Source organism: Notamacropus eugenii, chromosome 3 (genome assembly GCF_028372415.1).
Source record: "Notamacropus eugenii isolate mMacEug1 chromosome 3, mMacEug1.pri_v2, whole genome shotgun sequence".
Taxonomy (NCBI): domain Eukaryota; kingdom Metazoa; phylum Chordata; class Mammalia; order Diprotodontia; family Macropodidae; genus Notamacropus; species Notamacropus eugenii.
The window spans coordinates 93484602-93503368 of NC_092874.1; the positions used below are offsets into that span (position 1 = coordinate 93484602).

An 18767-nucleotide genomic window follows, 5' to 3' on the forward strand; every position below is an offset into this window, starting at 1 on the left:
CCAGTTTTTATGAATTTTCTTTTTTAAAATAAGAATTAAATTTTCTTCTTTAAAAGATAAATTGGTTATTTTATTAGTTTTTAAAAAGAATTTTTCATTTTTACTTAACAACTGTATATGTTTTCTTCCTTCTGACCAGTTCATTTTATTTTATTTTATTTTTTAATTTATTTATATAAGTTTTCAACATTCATTTCCACAAAATTTTGGGTTCCAAATTTTCTCCCCATTTCTCCCCTCCCCCCACCCCAAAACACCAAGCATTCTAATTGCCTGTATCACCAATCTGCCCTCTCTTCCAACATCCTTATCCCTTACCCCCATCTTCTCTTTTGTCCTCTAGGGCAAGATAACTTTCTGTACCCCATCACCTGTATTTCTTATTTCCTAGTTGCAAGAACAATACTCAACAGTTGTTCCTAAAACTTTGAGTTCCAACTTCTCTTCATCCCTCCCTCCCTACCCATTCCCTTTGGGAAGGCAAGCAATTCAATATAGGCCATATCTGTGTAGTTTTGTAAATGACTTCCATAATAGTCATGTTGTTTAAGACTAACTATATTTCCCTCCATCCTATCCTGCCCCCCATTGCTTCTATTCTCTCTTTTGATGCTGTCCCTCCCCAAGAGTGTTGACTTCAAATTGCTCCCTCCTTCCACTGCCCTCCCTTCCATCCTCTCACCCACCCTGCTTATCCCTTTCTCCCCTGTTTTCCTGTATTGTAAGATAGGTTTTCATACCAAAATGAGTGTGCATTTTATTCCTTCCTTTAGTCAAATGTGATGAGAGTAAGCTTCATGTTTTTTCTCTCACCTTCCCTCTTTTTCCCTCCACTGAAAAGTCTTTTACTTGCCTCTTTTATGAGAGATAATTTGCCCCATTCCATTTCTCCCTTTCTCCTCCCAATATATTTCTCTCTCACTGCTTAATTTCATTTTTTTAAGATATGATCCCATCGTATTCAATTCACCCTGCGGGGGTGTGTGAGTGTGTGTGTGTGTGTGTGTGTGTGTGTGTGTGTGTGTGTGTGTAATCCCACCAACTACCCAGATACTGACAGAAGTTTCAAGAGTTACAAATATTGTCTTTCCATGTAGGAATGTAAACACTTCAACTTTAGTAAGTCCCTTATCATTTCTCTTTGCTGTTTACCCTTTCATGCTTCTCTTGATTCTTGTGTTTGAAGGTCAAATTTTCTTTTCAGCTCTGGTCTTTTCGTCAAGACTGTTTGAAAGTCCTCTATTTCATTGAAAGACCAATTTTTCCCCTGAAGTATTATACTCAGTTTTGCTGGGTAGGTGATTCTTGGTTTAGTTCCTTTGACTTCTGGAATATCATATTCCATGCCCTTTGATCCCTTAATGTAGAAGCTACTAGATCTTGTATTATCCTGATTGTATTTCCACAATACTTGAATTGTTTCTTTCTAGCTGCTTGCAGTATTTTCTCCTTGACCTGGGAACTCTGGAATTTGGCTACAATGTTTCTAGGAGTTTCTCTTCTTGGATCTTTTTCAGGAGGTGATCAGTGGATTCTTTCAATATTTATTTTACCCCCTGGTTCTAGAATATCAGGGCAGTTTTCCTTGATAATTTCATGAAAGATGATGTCTAGGCTCTTTTTTTTTTGATCATGGCTTTCAGGTAGTCCCATCATTTTAAAATTATCTCTCCTGGATCTGTTTTCCAGGTCAGTTGTTTTTCCAATTAGATATTTCACCTTATCTTCCATTTTTTCATTCTTTTGGTTTTGTTTTGTGGTTTCTTGGTTTCTCATAAAGTCTCATTAGCCTCCATCTGTTCCATTCTAATTTTGAAAGAACTGTTTTCTTCAGTGAGCTTTTGAACCTCCTTTTCCATTTGGCTAATTCTGCTTTTTAAACCATTTTTCTCCTCATTGGCTTTTTGAACCTCTTTTGCCAATTGAGTTAGCCTATTTTTAAAGGTGTTATTTTTTTTCAGCATTTTTTTGGTTCTCCTTTAGCAAGGTGTTGACCCACTTTTCATGCTTTTCTTGCATCTCTCTTATTTCTCTTCCCAGTTTTTCCTCCACCTCTCTTAACTTGATTTTCAAAATCCTTTTTGAGCTCTTCCATGGCGTGAGCCCACTGAATATTTCTTTTGGATGTTTGGGATACAGAAGTCTTGACTTCTGTGTCTTTCCCTGATGGTAAGCATTGTTCTTCCTCATCTGAAAGGATGGGAGGGGAGATATCTGTTCACCAAGAAAGTAACCTTCTGTGGTCTTATTTTTTTTCCCTTTTTGGGGCATTTTCCCAACCAGTTACTTGACTTTTGGATCCTTTGTCAAGAGTAGGGTATACTCTGGGAATCTGTAAAATCTCAGTTCCTTCAAGGTGGCACAATCAAGTGTGTACTGGTCTGGGAGCAGGAAGAGATTTTTGTGCCCAGAATCTTAGCAGCGTTTCCTTTCCACAGCCACCTGTCCTCCAGTTCCTCCAAGCCAGCACTGGGGGGGGTGGGATTCAGTGAAGCTGTGGGGGCAGGGCCACCATTCAGTGCAAGACAAAAGAGCAGCTCCCTCAGGGCCTCTACACAGGGCCAAGGCAAGGCTCTGCTCCTCAGTGCCCCCAGGGGTTTTATGGTCCAACAATGGTGGTGGGCTGCTGTATTGCTGCTGCCTGCCCCATGTGGCCTCTGCAGCCACTGCCTGCGGCTGGAGCTATGGGAAGGCCCTTCTCCCTTCCTGGCCAGATGGAAAAACCCCGTCACTGATGTTTGGCGCCTGTGGATTGAGGGATCTGAGAACCCGCTGCTACTGGGACTGGGGATTCCATGACTGGAGATTCTGCTCCCCAGCGGTTGTTGGCGAGCCATGCCTTGCGGCCAAGGCTGGGCTCCACTCTGCATCTGGTGCAGCAGACTACAGACGTTTCCTGTGGGCCTTTCAGGTCACCCTGGGCTGGAAATCTCCTCCACTCTTTTGTTCTCCACTTCTGCTGCTCCAAAATTTGTTAAGAGTCCCTATCTACAGGTATTTTATGGGCTGTGTGGGGAGAGCCTGCATTTTTGTGTCTTTCTACTCCACCATCTTGGTTCCACTGACCAGTTCATTTTAGAGAGACGTTTAATCTCAGCCTCTTGATTCCTGCCAGCCCTCCTCCCCACCCCTGTACAATTGTCTCCTTGTTCACCCTGATTATATGAGATAATTTTCCCCAGCCTTCATTTCTGTTTGCCCTTTACTATGTTTTATTGACCTCACTTTCCATTCTTCTCCTAAAATCATCAAGACATAGAAGAGAACCACTCCTAGGCCTTGTTTAATTAGACTTCCTCTCTCACCAATGTTGATTACAGGTTTGGCGTAGACAGCTGTATCATTTTTCCATATTTTTAGTAAATACTTTGTCCTTATTTAGCCCATTTGATCATTCATATTTCTTTCTTTAAATATCTTAATTCTTAAGTTTGAACGTCATTGTTTTCTGGAGTTTTGATCTTTTCCTTTGGAATACATTGGAAGTCTACTATTTCCTTAAAGGTCTGGTTTTTTTTTCCCCTGTAAGAGTATGCTCAGTTTTCCTCCAAACTTATTCTTGGGTCTAAGCCTTTGTCTTCTGGAGTATCAAATCCAAGATCTCTGTTTCTTTATGGTTGTGGTTGCTAAATCGTGTTGACTGTGGCTTTTTGTACTTGAATTTTTTCTTTCTAGATGCCTGGAGTATTTAAAACTGGAAGCTCTGGATTTTGACTGATTTATTTTGTGGTTTCAGGAAGTTGACCAGTGAGTTCTTTCTGTTTCCTTTTTGCCTTCTGGTTTTAAGTGATCTGGGCAGTTTTCTTTGATTTATGAAGGAGGATATCTGGGCTCTTTTGGTCTTGGGCATTCAGATAATTTAGTGACACTTAAATTTTTTTCTCCTTGATTAGTTTTCAAGGTCAGTTGTTTTAGGTATGAATGAGATTTATGGTTTCTATGATTTTTTTTCAGTCTTTTGTCTTTGTTTTATTACTTTTTATCTGAGGAAATTGTTGTTTTCTAGCTGGACATCATGTGATGTTCATGGAGTTTGTTGTTTGGGAAAGGTTATTGTCAAAGAACAAGGTGTTTCCTAGGCATTTGTTTTAGGGTTTATGAACCAGTGAAATATTGATACAAAGTATTAATGTTTCTTTATCAGTGTTGGAGGGAGTGTAGAAAGAGAGGAATGCCAGTGCATTGTTTCTGGGAATGTGAATTCTATGGCTGTGGTGCAAAATAATTTGAAGTTATGCTGTGCGTGTGACTACGATGTCTGGGCCATTTGACTTGGAGATTATAGGGTTTGACGTATGCCTTGAGAAGGTTAATAATCACAAGAAATCCCCTCCCACCCCCCCCAATACTGAACTGTTTATTTCAGCTCCACTTTTTGTAGTGTGTGTACTGGAAATCAAGCAAATGCTCATTTGTTGGGGTTGACTAAATACATTGAAGCATTTGATTGCAGTAAAATACTACTGTGGTTCATAAGTTGTGAATAAGAAATAGAAAGAAATGTTGAAAAAGTACCAATTGATGATAATCAAATTAAGCAGAACCAGGTATAGATGTTGATTTCAAGAATGTAAAGGAAAAGAATAAAAATAGAATAGTGATAAATGAATATGGCAGAATTTTCATGACCAAACTACAGCCTCAAAGAACTATGAAAAGATCATTCTTCTTTACAAAGATGGGGAAATGTGGGTAGGAACACATCAGATAATGTCAGACTTGTTTGATAATGGTAGCAATCTGTTTAGTTTTTTCCTATCTCTTTTTAAAAAAAATCTTTATAGAAGATTATTCCATCAAAAAATGGTGAACTAAAAGAATACACTGTGAAATGTTGGCGATTTAAAAATTTCCAAAAATTATTGTAGTTCACATGATTATCCCTCTTTCCTTTATATCTCAATTTTTAAAAAGTCCAAAATGTGTTTATCTAATAGTATATTTTTTATTTTTACTTAAATTCATTTTATTTTTTCATTGCAATGACTGTTACATCGGCTCTAATGGTTTGACTTATATTTAGCTGATTCGGGGATAATCTTCCAAATCAGCAGCGGTTCTTTTTCTTTCTGAAAATATAAACTTCACTTGTTCATGGATTCGGTCCACTCCTTTAAAATCAAGCTCAGTTGTTAACATTTATATTCTTTAAAGTTGTCAATATTTTCTCTAAGAAACCTTTTCTGATATTGCAATTGGTAGTTCTATATCTTGGAAATTACTGTATAATTAATATTTTCTATATATATGTATTTATTTCTGTACTTGGTGCATATCAATCTATTATAAAACAATACTACCACTCATGGTGAGTAGGCATTGTTTAATTTTTTATACTTTTATTCCCAGCACTTGCCCCATTGTAGGTGCAGTTAAAAAATTACTTGTTTGTGCTGATAATTGTAGTTCAGTATTTGCCTTCCCAATAGTTTTCAACTCTTCTTTGAAAAAGGACACATTCATGATATGTGGTTGTAAGATAACTGTATGGTCTAAGAATATTCGGCTTCTTTCATTCTTTAATTCTCATAAATATTTTCCAGCAGTTTCTAGTACCCTCTTATATTTCCATATTTTTAATGGTCACTCAGACTAACACCATAAGTTGATTTAAGTTGAATGTAGAGAACAAAAACACTAAGGTGAATTGTAAAACAGTTTTTTGCTTCAAAAGACCGTAGAAAATTCAAGTTGGGAACTATTGGTGTAGAATATTGCTTGAATTTGATCTGTTTAGTTCTGCTGAGCTACCTTGCTCTCTCCATTTTTCTCCCTGTCTCTCTGTTCCCTTTCCCCCCCCTCTCTCTGCCCTCTTTTTTTTTTCTCTTCTCTCCCTTATCTCTTCTGTCTCTCCCTTTTCCCCTCTCTCTCCTTTTCTCTCCCTCTCTACTTGTTTCTTTCTCTTCTTCAGAGGATGATTGACTGGATGAGAGTGGTGTATATGTATTTAGAAAGGAAGGTGATTGAAAAAAAAAAGGATATATAGAATTTTTTTTTTCCCTCAAAAAGAGCCTTGTGCCTAGAATTCTCTTAAATTTCTGCTCATCTCCTTGTGACAACATTTAAATAGAATGTCCACTTTATTAGTGACAAATTATGCTTTAGAAGTGATCTCTCCTTTTTTTTTTTTTGTGATCTCTCCTTTTAAAAAATGATATGGTATCTTTTTTTATCTGGCTTCTTAGCTTATGCTCTACATTCAATTCTTATATAATCTATTCAAAGTAATTTTTCTAAGAGGTTGCTCCAATATAAAATGCGCTAAAAAACCTTTTCATGTTTTCTCCATTGTTTATTGAATAAAGTATAAACTCCTGATAATTTACAGCATTCTAATTTTACCTTACATTTGAACCTTATCTCAAACTACTTCCTTTCACAAGATCTATTTTCCAGCCATACTAAATGACTTGCCTTTTTTTCCTGTATCTGTCCAACCCATTGCCTTTGTTTATTCCCTATACTGCCTGCCGTTTCCATTTATGCTTCTTCAAGGCCGCAATCAGGCTTTAACTACTGTGTGAAGACTTTTCTTGCTCTCTCCTTAGCCTCTGTCCTTTGAAATTGATTTTGCCCTCCAATCCCTTATAACATGTTTTGCTGAATCCATCCTTAACTTTTTTTCTTGTTTGCCCCTATGTCATAGCTATTTGGCTCCTTGTGAGCAAACTCCGTATTTTCAATAACTAGCTTAGTAGTTAATTGTTTGAGGGAAAGGTATGTAGTTTTTATTTTATCATCATTTGTACCATTTAATATACAAGAAAGGCAAACCTGTCATTATTTTACTGCACTTACTGGGGGGGGGGGGGGTACTACTTTCATGTATCAGGGTAGACATTGCAAAGCAGTGCCAAGTAGACCAATTTCATTACAACTGTAAAAATATCGAGTGAGGATAGACTGCCCTCAAATGTGAGTTTGGCTTTAATAAAATTCCTAAGCATCGTTATAGGTTGACTGGTTTACCTTACCAAGTGACCTTTTAAAATTGTATTTATTTTAAATGTGTCAAAATACTTGTAAAAATACTTTTAAACAATCATCTAAACATTTTATTTCCAAATTCTCTACTTTCTTCCTTTTTTGAGGAGGCAAGAAATTTGATTTCATTTATATGTGTGAGGTCGTGTAAAAAAATATTTTCAGAAAATGCAAACAAAATAAAACAGTAAAAGAAAAAATTGTGCTTTAGTTTGCATTCAGAGTTCATCAGTTCTGTCCCCCTGGAGAGATGTGGAGGCAATTATGCATTTTTTTCGTAATGTTTTTCAGTTATCTCTGATTCTCCATGACCCCATTTGGATTTTCTTAGCAAAGATACTGAAATGGTTTGCTGTTTTATTCTCCATCTCATTTTACAGATGAGAAACTGAGGCAAATAGGGTTAAGCAACTTGCCTACTAGCATTACAGCTAGTAAGTGTCTGAGGCTGAACTTAAATTCAGATCCTTCTGAATCCAGAACTGGTGCTCTAGCCATTTCATTAAGGATTCTTTCTAGTTGTCTTGTAATATTGTCTTGATCAGAGTAGTTAAGCCTTTCATATTTGATCATCTATGACAATATTGCTACTACTTGGTACAATGTTTTCCCTACTCACTTCACTTTGCATAAGTTCATATAGAACTTCCCAGGTTTTCCTGAATTTGTCCTTTTTGTTTCTTATATAGCACAGTAGTATTCTGTCATAATCATACAGCACCACTTGTTCAGCCATTCCCTAATAGATGGCCATCTCCTCAATTTCCAGTTCTTTGCCACCATAAAAAGAGTAGCTGTGAACATTTTTGTACAAATAAGTTCTTTTACATTTTCTTTGATCTCTTTGGGATATAGACCTAGTAGTGGTGTTGCTGAGTCAAAGTGTTATTTTATTTTGAATTTCTCTCATCCGTGATTTGGAGCATTTTTTCTTGTGACTTTGATAGCTTTGCTTTCTTCTTCTGAATAATGCTTGTTCATATCTTTTGATCATTTTCAGCTGGGGAATTTTGCTATGTAATCCTAAGAATTACAGGAAGTGTTATTTTCCAGAGTTTAGGTGGCAGTCACATGTAAGAAAGAGAATGGTCTAAAAGTGGGTGAAGATGACTTGAAAGAAGTAGGGAGTACTTTGTTATTAAATTATTAAAAATTAATATAAAATAATAAATAAAAATATTATAAAATTAAAAATTATTAAAAAAATTAAAGCAGAGACTGTATAAGTTTGAAAGTAATCATAAACTTTTTTTCATTTATAACTAGAAAAGAAATTTCAGAGAGAATTCATTTTGCTCCAAAGATTGCATTTAATCATTTCTGACTAAATGGGCTCTACAGTATTTGAATTCTGTCACAAAATAGACTGTAGCAAAAGATAGCAGATTGCTGAGGTTGCATTAAAACCCTCTCCCCTGTTTTTTTTTTTACTGAAACTGTTTATTTATTAATGTCTTTTTTTTTACGTAATCCTAGTTTTTCTCTTGTCTTTCTCCCCAGAGAGCCTTCTCATATAGCAAATAGTATTTTTAAAAGAACAGAAAGAAAAAAATGAACATAACTTATCACTGTAACAAATGGTATTTTTAAAGAAAAAATAGAATAACTAATCACTGTATATTTTAAATTATCTGGACCACTTCCTACTTTCATGAAAGGGTGAATTGAATGTGTCTGCTCATATGTCTTCATTACATTCATGTTTGGTCTTTATGGATTTGCTACATTCACTTTTTGTCATGCATTGTTCTTTTTACATTGTTGTAATTGTGCTTATTGTTTTTTGGCTCTGCTTTCTTCACTTTTCATTACTTGATGAAGACATGCTTGTCTGTATTCATTACATTTATCATTTCTTACAGTACAGTTAAACTTCAGTACATTCGTATGTCACAATTTTTTTAGCCATTACCTACTTGATGAACATCTATTTCATTTCCAAATCTTTGCACAAAAGATTTTTGCACAAAAATCTTTGCCACAATAAATATTTTGGAGTATGTGGAAAATTTTGTTATTGAAGGCTTTCTTGGAGTAAAAGCCCTGGAATAGAGTTAAAGGGTAAAAGTTACTTTAGTCCCACAACCCCTTCCAAATTGACTATTACCATTTATTGTTATCTTTGCCAACATGCAGGGTGTGAAGTGAATCTGAAGATTGTTTTGATATGCATTTCCCTTATTATTATTATTATAGATTTGCAACCTTTTTTCATGTCGTGTGAATTGTGGTTCTTTTGAGGGTGGTTTGTTCATATCCCTTGACCACTTAGCCGTTGAGGAATGGCTCAAGTATATGTATGTGTCTTGGATACCAAACCTCTCTCAGAAATATTTGGTACCCAAGATTGTTCCCTTCTTATCCTAGGTACATTACTTCTTTGTCTACAGATGCTGTTCAGTTTCATGTAATCAGCATTAATCTTTTTATCTTTGGTATGTGTTCTTTTATTTTTAAAAAATAATATGGTCTTGAATGTTAAGATCACATATCTATTTAGGATATGGTATAATATGTTAGTCTGAGCATATCATTTGTATCTGATTGCTTTCCAGTTTTTGTCACATGAGGAGATTTTTTTCTAGGCAATATATGTTTTCCTCTTTATTGAACAATCTGTTATTGAATCCCATAGATTCTGATTCTAAATTGTCTAGTCTGTTCCTTTGATATCTCTTTTCTCTTTTAACCAATACCAGATGGTTTTAATGACGTTTGGTTTATATATTGAAGTATGGATGTCTTAGCTTTTGTTATCTCTATTTTGTCCCCCATTTCCCTTAGATAGTCTTAGAGTTTGTATTTTTTCCAGATGATTTTTGTTATTATTTTAGTATGTTTTATAATGAAACTCTTTGGCAAATTCATTGGTATAGTATTAAAAGTGTAAATCAACTTGGGCTTTTAGTTCTTGTTAAAGTTTTCAATACTAGGAGTTCAAGTAGAAGAGATAGGGATTCTCAGTAAGTGTAACCTTTAAGTGGGTCATCAGAAGATGAATTATATTGTTAAGTATTTTTATTAGTATTTTATTATACTTTAATATTTTGACCTATAAAATGAAACTGAAAAAGGAAATTCTTTCGTATGTTTTGTTTATGTGACTTCATTCAGCCTTCTCTGCAGTTCTGCATATCAAATTCTTCTCTCTTCTCTTTCGCATCTCCATCTAACCCTGAGGTATCCTGGTAGAATTTCTGCCCTCCTTAAAATCCTGATTTGACCCTACCCTACACCCTCTCCTTCTAGCTATCACCATATATTTTTCCTCTCTTTCATAAAAAAATTCCTGGAAAAAGGGATTAGTTCCTTTTTTTTTAAATTTGCATTCACTCTTCAAACTCTTGCAATCCAGCTTCAAAATTCAGGAGTTATTCTTTTCATCTTCACCAAAAGTCTTTTAAAAGTTTCAGAACCATTTGATAAGAACTACTCCATCATTTTGAATATTTCCTCCTCTCTGAGTTTTCATTATAGTCCTCTCTCCTGAGTTTACTCCTGGCTCTCTATATTCTCTCCCTATGCTCTGGTTGGTTGCACATTGAGGCAGTTGACCTTAGCAAACACAAGTGACACCTCTATTTTAGAGATGAGAGTAAATTAGAGACTGGGACGGGGAGAGAGTGTTGTATCTATATAGCTGTGTGATTCTGGGCAACTCAAAGTACTGTTTGTCTAACTGTTCTCATCTGTAAAATGCAATTAATAATAAGCATCTACCATTTAGGGTTGTAGTTGTAGTGAGGATCAAATGAGATAATAATTTTAAAGAGCTTAGCACATAGTAGTTGCTATGTAAGTAAGTTGTTAATTTTATTGTTATCATTATAGACAAGGGAAAATAGTGGCTTTCTAATGGAGGACAAATGGCTCTCACTTGAGATGTAAGGGCTTTAGAAGATCAAATTGGTCACTGTAAGGTATTCCTTTGAGAATCAAAGAATTTTAAAAGGGTTGTTATAGCTTGGTTGGTACCAGATGATACATATTTGTAGTGGACCCAGTTGACATGATTCTGCAGTTTCGGTGGATACATTTGGGAGGAGAAGGTAGAATATTCCATCCAGGCCTGGGGCTTGTGAAGGTATTCATAGTGGTGGGACTAAGGAAGGAATGACTTAAGTTTAGGGAGGATAGTGTTTATTTATACCTACCTGGTTAATTATAGGGTTAGACAGCCAGGTGACTCAGGCATAGGGTGCCTGGCTTGAAATCAGGAAGACTCATATTCCTGAGTTCAAATTTGGCCTCACACATTTAACTGGCTGTGTGATGGTGGGCAAGTCACTTAACCCTGTTTACTTCAGTTTCCTCATCTGTAAAATGATCTGGGGAAGGAAATAGCAAACCACTTTAGTATATTTGTCAAGAAAACCCCAAATGGGGTCACAGAAAGTCAGACACTACTGAAATGACCAGACAAAAATAGTTTATGAAAAGGATACCAGTGTATATTTCATAGGAGTTTAGGGCCTCCTAATAACTGAAAAATAATCATTGGGTCAAGAGAAAGGAAAGTGGGGCAATGGCAAGGGAAGCATGGATTGGAAAAAACAAGAGAAAAGTAGAGTGACTTAAGGTGGTGATTAGGGTCAAGAGTAGCTTTAGGTACTGACGAGGTTTAGGGGTGCTGGGGGCCCCGAAATACCAACAATCCGGGTTGTGCTCGAATGAATTCGACTCAAGCCTTCTTAAAGCCAAAGAAAACAAAGTTTATTAAAGATTCGCCATCTTGGGCTGGCTCTTAAGAAGCCTAAGCATTTGTAATCCTTGTATTCACAAGCAGGCCAGATAGAATCTCAGTTTGACAGAGTGTGAGCTGGATTGAATCTGAGTGCCTTCGTGGAGGCGAGATGGAACTAAATACAGAAAAGACTAGGAGGGATCTGGGAGGGTGGTCTGGTCTGGTAGGCTGTCGAGATGGGAGGAGGGGTTTAGGGAGGGTCTTGAGGAGAAGTCCAAAGAGGAAATCCAGGGAGGGTCAAAGGCTGGAAACAATCAGGAGATATCAGACAGTGAAAGGTTTCAATGGGAAGCAGGTGGGGCAATCCAGAGATCTTGATTGGGGCAGTATGGGAATGAATCTTGATGGGAGTGGTCAGCAGCCTGGGGAAATGGGGTTTGGATGGGATCCAGGGTGGGGGGATGGGGTGCCACAGAGACCTGAGCAGAATGATAATGAAAAGCCCCTGGGCTTCCAGAGACTGCCTGAAGATTAGATTTGAGTAAGCAAGGCCAGATTAAGTGGGAAGATTCAAGGGGAGCTCAAAGAGGCTCCCAGAGTCTGAACCCCATCATTACCATAGCATGAGATAAATGTTATGGTCTGAGAGAAGAATTTCAGAATTAAGCTTGTGTGATCTTGAACAGTCAATAGAAATGATGGTCATTCTTATTCATGATAGAGTGAAGATGTGTGTCCTTGGAGTGGAGGAGGCCCCCCGGGTATTTGAGAGGAATTGACATGTATATTGAAATCCTCAAATATGGAGGGATAGGTAGGGGTTTTGATGAAAAGATACAGTAAGTTCTAATACTGAATTTCATGATTAGAAATGGATTACCATCAGCTGGTGGGGGCAGTAGATGAAAGCCAGCAGGGTTTGGACTAGAATTATATAGGGGTAAATGTAGGGAATCCTAAAAAGTACAGGTTGTTGAATCATAGGTATTAGATGAAGAAGGGTGGGGAGGTGGCCTTCTTTGTCCTCATAAGTGCCATTTGATTTAGGTCCTGTGGTGTTGGATTGCAGTTATTTGTTGTCTTTCCTAAGTAAGGAAGGAAAGAAAAGATACTGTGATGATTCTGGTCCTCTCTCCCCTTCTGCTTTCTTCTCCCACTCCCCAAGGAAAGATTGCCTAGGGTATATAATATAGATTAATATTTAGTTCTTCATAAGAATTATTCTTACTGTCAAGCATTTTATTGTATTACGTTTTAAAATTTTGTGATTATGTTTATGTCTCCAAACCATGTCAGCCTTCTTAATTGTTGTAGCAAGTGAAATAATGGCAAATAAAGATACCTGCTATTTTTGGTAGATGTCTGGGCTTTTAACTATTAATGTTTGATATTTCATACTTAGCAGCAGTCATGAAATTAGAGACAAAACCTGAAAGTTGAAGAATACAAGCATTTAATTTAATTGTTTTAAGTAAGGAAATAAATCATTAAAGTTTTCTTAAAATTTATTAATTTTAATAATTTTCTTTAAAAATTTTTTGAGTTCCACATTTTCTCTTTCCTTCCAGTCTTTCCTCCATCTACTGAGAAGGCAAGCAAAGTGATATCAATTATACATGTGAAATCATGCACAACATTTCCATTTTAGCTATATGTCCCTTACTTCCCCAAAAAAGGCTAAAAAAGAAAGCAGGAAAAATATACTTCAATTTGCACTTAGAGTTCATTAGTTCTCTCTTTGGAGGTGGATAGTATTTTTTCATCATGAGTCCTTTGAAATTATCTTGGTTCATTGTTATGATGAGAGTAGCTAAGTCTTTCACAGTTGATCATCATTACAACATTGTTTTGCATCAGTTTATATTGGTGTGTTATGTTGTTGTTGTTGTTTTTTTACCCCTGGAAACCTCTCCCTTCTCCCCCGCAGCCTCCATTATTTCTTAGACCACAGTAATATTCCATCACAATCATATGCCATAGCCTTTTCAGTCATTCTGCATCCCCTCAATCTCCCAATCCTTTGCCACCACAAAAATAGCTGCTATGGATATTTTTGTCCATGCAGGTCCTTTTCCTTTTTCCTTTGGTCTCTTCGGAGTACACACCTAGTGGTAATATTGTTGGGTCAGTGGGTCGGCACAGTTTTATAGCCCTTTGGGCACAGTTCCTGATTGTTCTCCAGGGTGGTTGGAACAGTTCACTACTTTACCAACAATTTATTAGTGTATCTATTTCCCTCATCCTCGCCAGCATTTGCCATTTCTGATAGGTTTGTGGTAGTACCTCAGAGTTTTAATTTTATTGTTCAGTTATTTCTGGCATATCTGACTCTTCACGACCCCATCTGTTTGTTGTTGTTTGGGTTTTTTGTTTGTTTGTTTTTGTTTTTTTTTTGGCAAAGATACTGGAATGGTTTGACATTTCCTTCTCCAGCTCATTCTACAGATGAGAAACTGAGGCAAACAAGGTTAAGTGACCTACCCAGGGTCACAGAGCTAATAATTGTCTAAGGTCAGATTTTCACTCATGAAGTTGAGTCTTCTTGAATCCAGGCCTGGTACTCCATATCGTGCCACCACCTAGCTGCATTTCTGTAATTGCTAGTGATTTTTTAGAACATTTTTTTCATATAACTGTAAATCCATTGGTTTCTTAAAACTGCCTCTCCGTATTTTTTGTCTGTTTATCATTGCAAGAATGGTGCTCTTTTTAGAAACTTGACTCTGTTGCCTATATATTTGAGAAGTGACACCTTTATCAGAGAAATATGCCCTTTAAATTTTTTGATATTTCATTGTCCATGGTACCTTTTAGCAAAATGTAGTTTCACTATTATGTCTTTAATTAGGTCTATTTGTGGTTTTGCTTTGTCTGAATGGCTTCCCTTACTTTTTCTTTATCCCAATTGAAGCATAATAGATTCTGTTCCAGCCCTTTAATTTTGACTCTGTATGTGTCTTTTTGTTTCAAGTCTGTCTTTTATAAACAACATATTATTGGATTCTGGTTACTAATCGTTATTGCTATTTGTTTCTGTTTTGTGGGTGAGCTCATCCCATCCTATTTTCTTCTGTTTATCTTTTTCTCTCTCTTTTTTTACCCTGTCCCTCCTCAAAAGTCTGTTTTGCTTCTTCTGATCATTTCCTCCTTTATACTGCTTTCCATTTTATCCCACCCTCACCTCCATTATCTCTTATCCCCTTCCTCTCATTTAACTATACATAAGTATATATGTTCACAGGCACATAGCTATTATATACATGTACATGTGCACATTTGAATGTCAGATGTTCTATTCAGCTCTCTTCATCAAGAATGTTTGAAAGCCCTCTTTTTCCCTTGTGTTTCCAAGGCAATATTCACAGCATGAAGGGTGACTATGAATATGCTGGTGTAGTTCTGAATTGGAAAGTATAAGAGTCTCCATATAGAAGGCAGAAGAAAAAACATTTATTCAGATACCAGAAAGACAAATCCCAAAACCACAAAGCCATATCCATCCTTGTTTACAAGAAGTCAATACACATTATCACTTCAGGGGACAAAGCCATTCCCAAACCTTCTCTCCTCTCTCCCCTCCCTCCTTGCCACAAACACTCTCAAGACTAGCTATGCCTGCCTGTGCCCTCTCTCCTCTGCTCCTAACTGCTCTCACCAACTTCTTCCCAGTTCTCCTCCGCCCTTCCTGTGGCATAGTTCAGCAAGTTCCTCCTACCCCATGTGGCTTAGGCTTCCATGTGATTTAAGCAGGTCACATAGGCCTATTAATGAGTGGGAAAGATCTTCCCATTTAAATTACCATTACATCCCCTCGTCTGCAAGTTTTTGGTACTTTCATAGTGGTGTGATCTGGGAAGAGCTCTTGTCACTACTTTTCTGGTCTGTGCTCTAGTCTGTGCTCTGGTTGTTAACCCAGGAAGAGTTTATCCTTTCCCTGCAGCCTCAAATGCTAGTGCTCTTCCTGGCCCTGGAATTGTGAATACAGCCCCTGCTTCTTTGTGACTGACTAGAACTGCACCTCTGCAAACCAGAACTGCTTTTAGGCAGTATATTTCCCAGTTAGTGCTCGCTATACTCAGTCCTAGCAAAGGGTCCCCTTTAATGGCTTTTTGACCCGTTGCTGTACCCTTTTCCTGGGGTTGGAAACTGTAGCCTGGAGGCCCACACAGTGTTTGGGTGGGACTGTTTGAAACTGGGTGGGGCTGTTTGACTGAGACCAAGTTTCACAAAACAAATCCGTTTATTTAGGGGATTTGTTCTGTGAAGTTTGGACTTTGGACTTTGAATGTCAAAGGGTTGCACTTGAGGACCTAGAGGGACACATGTGGCCTTGAGGTTGTAGGCTCCTCATGCCTGCCCTTTACCATCCCTGGGCTGAGAACTCCCCAGAGCTGGAGTGCTTTTGCTGCTGTTCCAGCCACCTCCATGGAATGCCGCTGCCTTGTTCCAGGCTTGCTCTCACCTTGGGGTCATAGACCACTCTTGCCAACCTCCTAAGTTGTCTCAGGCTGGAAATATGTCTCACTCTGATCCTTTCTAGGCTCTACTTATTCAAAATTTGATTTAGGAGGTATTTTAAAGTTGTTTGGAAGAGAATGTTGGGAGAATTTAGCTGGCTTGTTAAATTCAACTTATCCAAAATTTAACTAATGTTCCTGACAATTTTGATAATATGTGCACAACTCCTAGTACAGTGTCTTGTTTGTAGTAGGCACTTAAGAAATTTTTGTTCCCCTTCTCTTCCTTTTACCTCAACTTTGCCCTCAAACTCCTTCAAATTTTTCCATTTCTTTCGAGGGCACCATCAACTTTCTAGTAACTTATGTTTCTTATTGTCAATTTCGACTCCTCGTTCTCATATTCAATCTTTTGCCAAGGCCTCTTTTACCGTCTTGCATGTGGCCCCCTACTCTTGCGATCTTTCATCACCTCACTCCTAGACTACTCTAGTGGTCTGTTGGTGGATTTATCTAAAACCAAAATCAGACACCATACCCAATAGGAATTTGCTGGAACCTTTTCCAGAAAATTTCACAGGTAAGCAAAGATGCTCACTCTCCCCACTGTTATTTCATATAGTTCTAGAAATGCAATACCAATAAAACAAGGGAGAAATTAAAGGCATAGATATAAAGAGAAAAGTAAGAACTCTCCTTATTTGCTAATGATATGGTGGTATAATTTAAAAATTCTGGGAAATCTGCAGAGACAATTGCTTCAGCAAAGTTGCAGATCTTAAAATAAACCCTCAGTACCGTATTTCCAATTTTTTTTGTGTAAAAGTGGGGTGTGACTTATGAAGCTTTTATAAAAAAATTGTTCTGGTATTAAAAATCATTTTTTTAGTTTGGTGAAAGATTAGGATGCACAGAATACATGTCAATATACATTAAAATTGGGAAGATGCAAGTCATGCCATATCACATGATTTACTCATGGCAACTTCACCTGTCTGCCTGCTTCCCTTGCGCCAATAGCTCTTCATTGGGTTGAGTGACAATACTGTTAGTACTGTAGCACTCTGAACAAACCAAATAATATATACTGGCATTGTGCATGCACTGAGAATTCTAGGTTCATGGCTTTCAACGTGTGAGAGAAATGTGTGTCCGTACGCCACTGGTGAATACATTGCTACTCTGCTTACTTTTTAAGTGGCATAACAAGCAGAATTATTCCATGTGACAATTCTACAATGAAAGGTTAAATGCCAGATTTTGAACTGGTGTGGTGAAGGGGGTGATTGAGAAACACAGTGTGACAGTTATGTGGTGAAATTTCGGTATAATTTCACCACATAATTGTCACACTGTGTCACGCATATACACACTCTCTTCTCACTTTACAATCCCCATTTTGGTACAGGTCGTTACTTAGAATATTCCTATATTTTGTTAATTGGTCTTTCTTTCTCAGATCTCCTCTCACTCCAGGCCACCATCCATTCACTCAGTCAGTAAGAGTTTATTCCCCAATGACTTGTGTTAAGTGCTGTACTAAATTCTGGGCACTCATCGATTTTGCAGTCTGATAGGCCAGACAATATGCAAACACCTGTACACACAAACCATATAGAGGATGATTTGGAGATAGTCAACAGAGCAAAGGCAATAGCATCAAGAAGGATCAGGAAAGACTTACTGTAGATGATAAGATTTTAACAGAGCAAAGTACTGGCATGTCCTGCCTGATCCCTCCCTTCTTCACCTAAGCAATTAAACTTAAGGATTGGTCTGTTAGCCTTTTATTCAATAAGGTCCTGAAGATCACCTCCAATATTAAATATGAAGTCCTTGTCTTTATGAATGGGAACAGATTTAGTGAAGACTTTTCAGGGATATGGAGTCTTCTTCCTAGAGTAAAAGAGACCTTAGGCCCAGGTTTCTATTCCTCCAGTCAGGTGATTTCCATATAAGGCTATGTAGTGCATTAGGATCAGTGATTAGGATCAGTAGCTCACTAACTCCTCAGTACCTAAAATACATGTGCACTCAGTCTGCAGTCCTCACATAGGTCCACCTGATTTGCATAAGTTCTCAATGCCCAATTTGCATGAGTCATCAGTGCTTCATTTGCATGTATTTTGAGTGCCTAATTTGCATATAATGACATGTATTTTCACAGGCTTTGTAACTTCTGGGGAGCTGGAAATTTGAACTGGGTTTCAAAAGGGATTGGTTAGATTTCGTGCCTAGAATGTAAGGCCTTGCTTTTCAGCCAATGAGAAAAATGGTCAGCGGTGGGAGGGGGATTTCCCCATCAGGGTCTATATAAATTGCAATTCTGCTTCTGTAAGGTGCCTCCCAATTCCAGCTTTACTGATGATGGAACAGCCTGTTTCTTGCGAGAACCGAATAAAGGAGATTTTCTGTTTTTACTTAGAGATACCTCTGGGCAGTCAATTTGAGTAAGGGAGGGGTGGTCATGCTTCCCCCACACACTTAGCATTAAAATCCTTTGATACTAATCCCCCAGACTTGCATCCTAGATGTCAAACTCTGCTTATTATTCTGTCTCACTCCTTCATATCCAATTTGTAAAGGCCTATGTATTTAACCTTTTAGCTCCCTGTGAATACACTCTCTTCTCTCTTTTGATA

The 18767-nt window shown here is 37.5% G+C and overlaps 1 protein-coding gene across 9 annotated transcripts in view; it reads left to right on the forward strand.

The window, feature by feature from the left end:
• Positions 1 to 18767, forward strand: part of KMT2C (lysine methyltransferase 2C) — a 285522-nt gene that overhangs the window by 60900 nt on the left and 205855 nt on the right. The window lies entirely within an intron of this gene.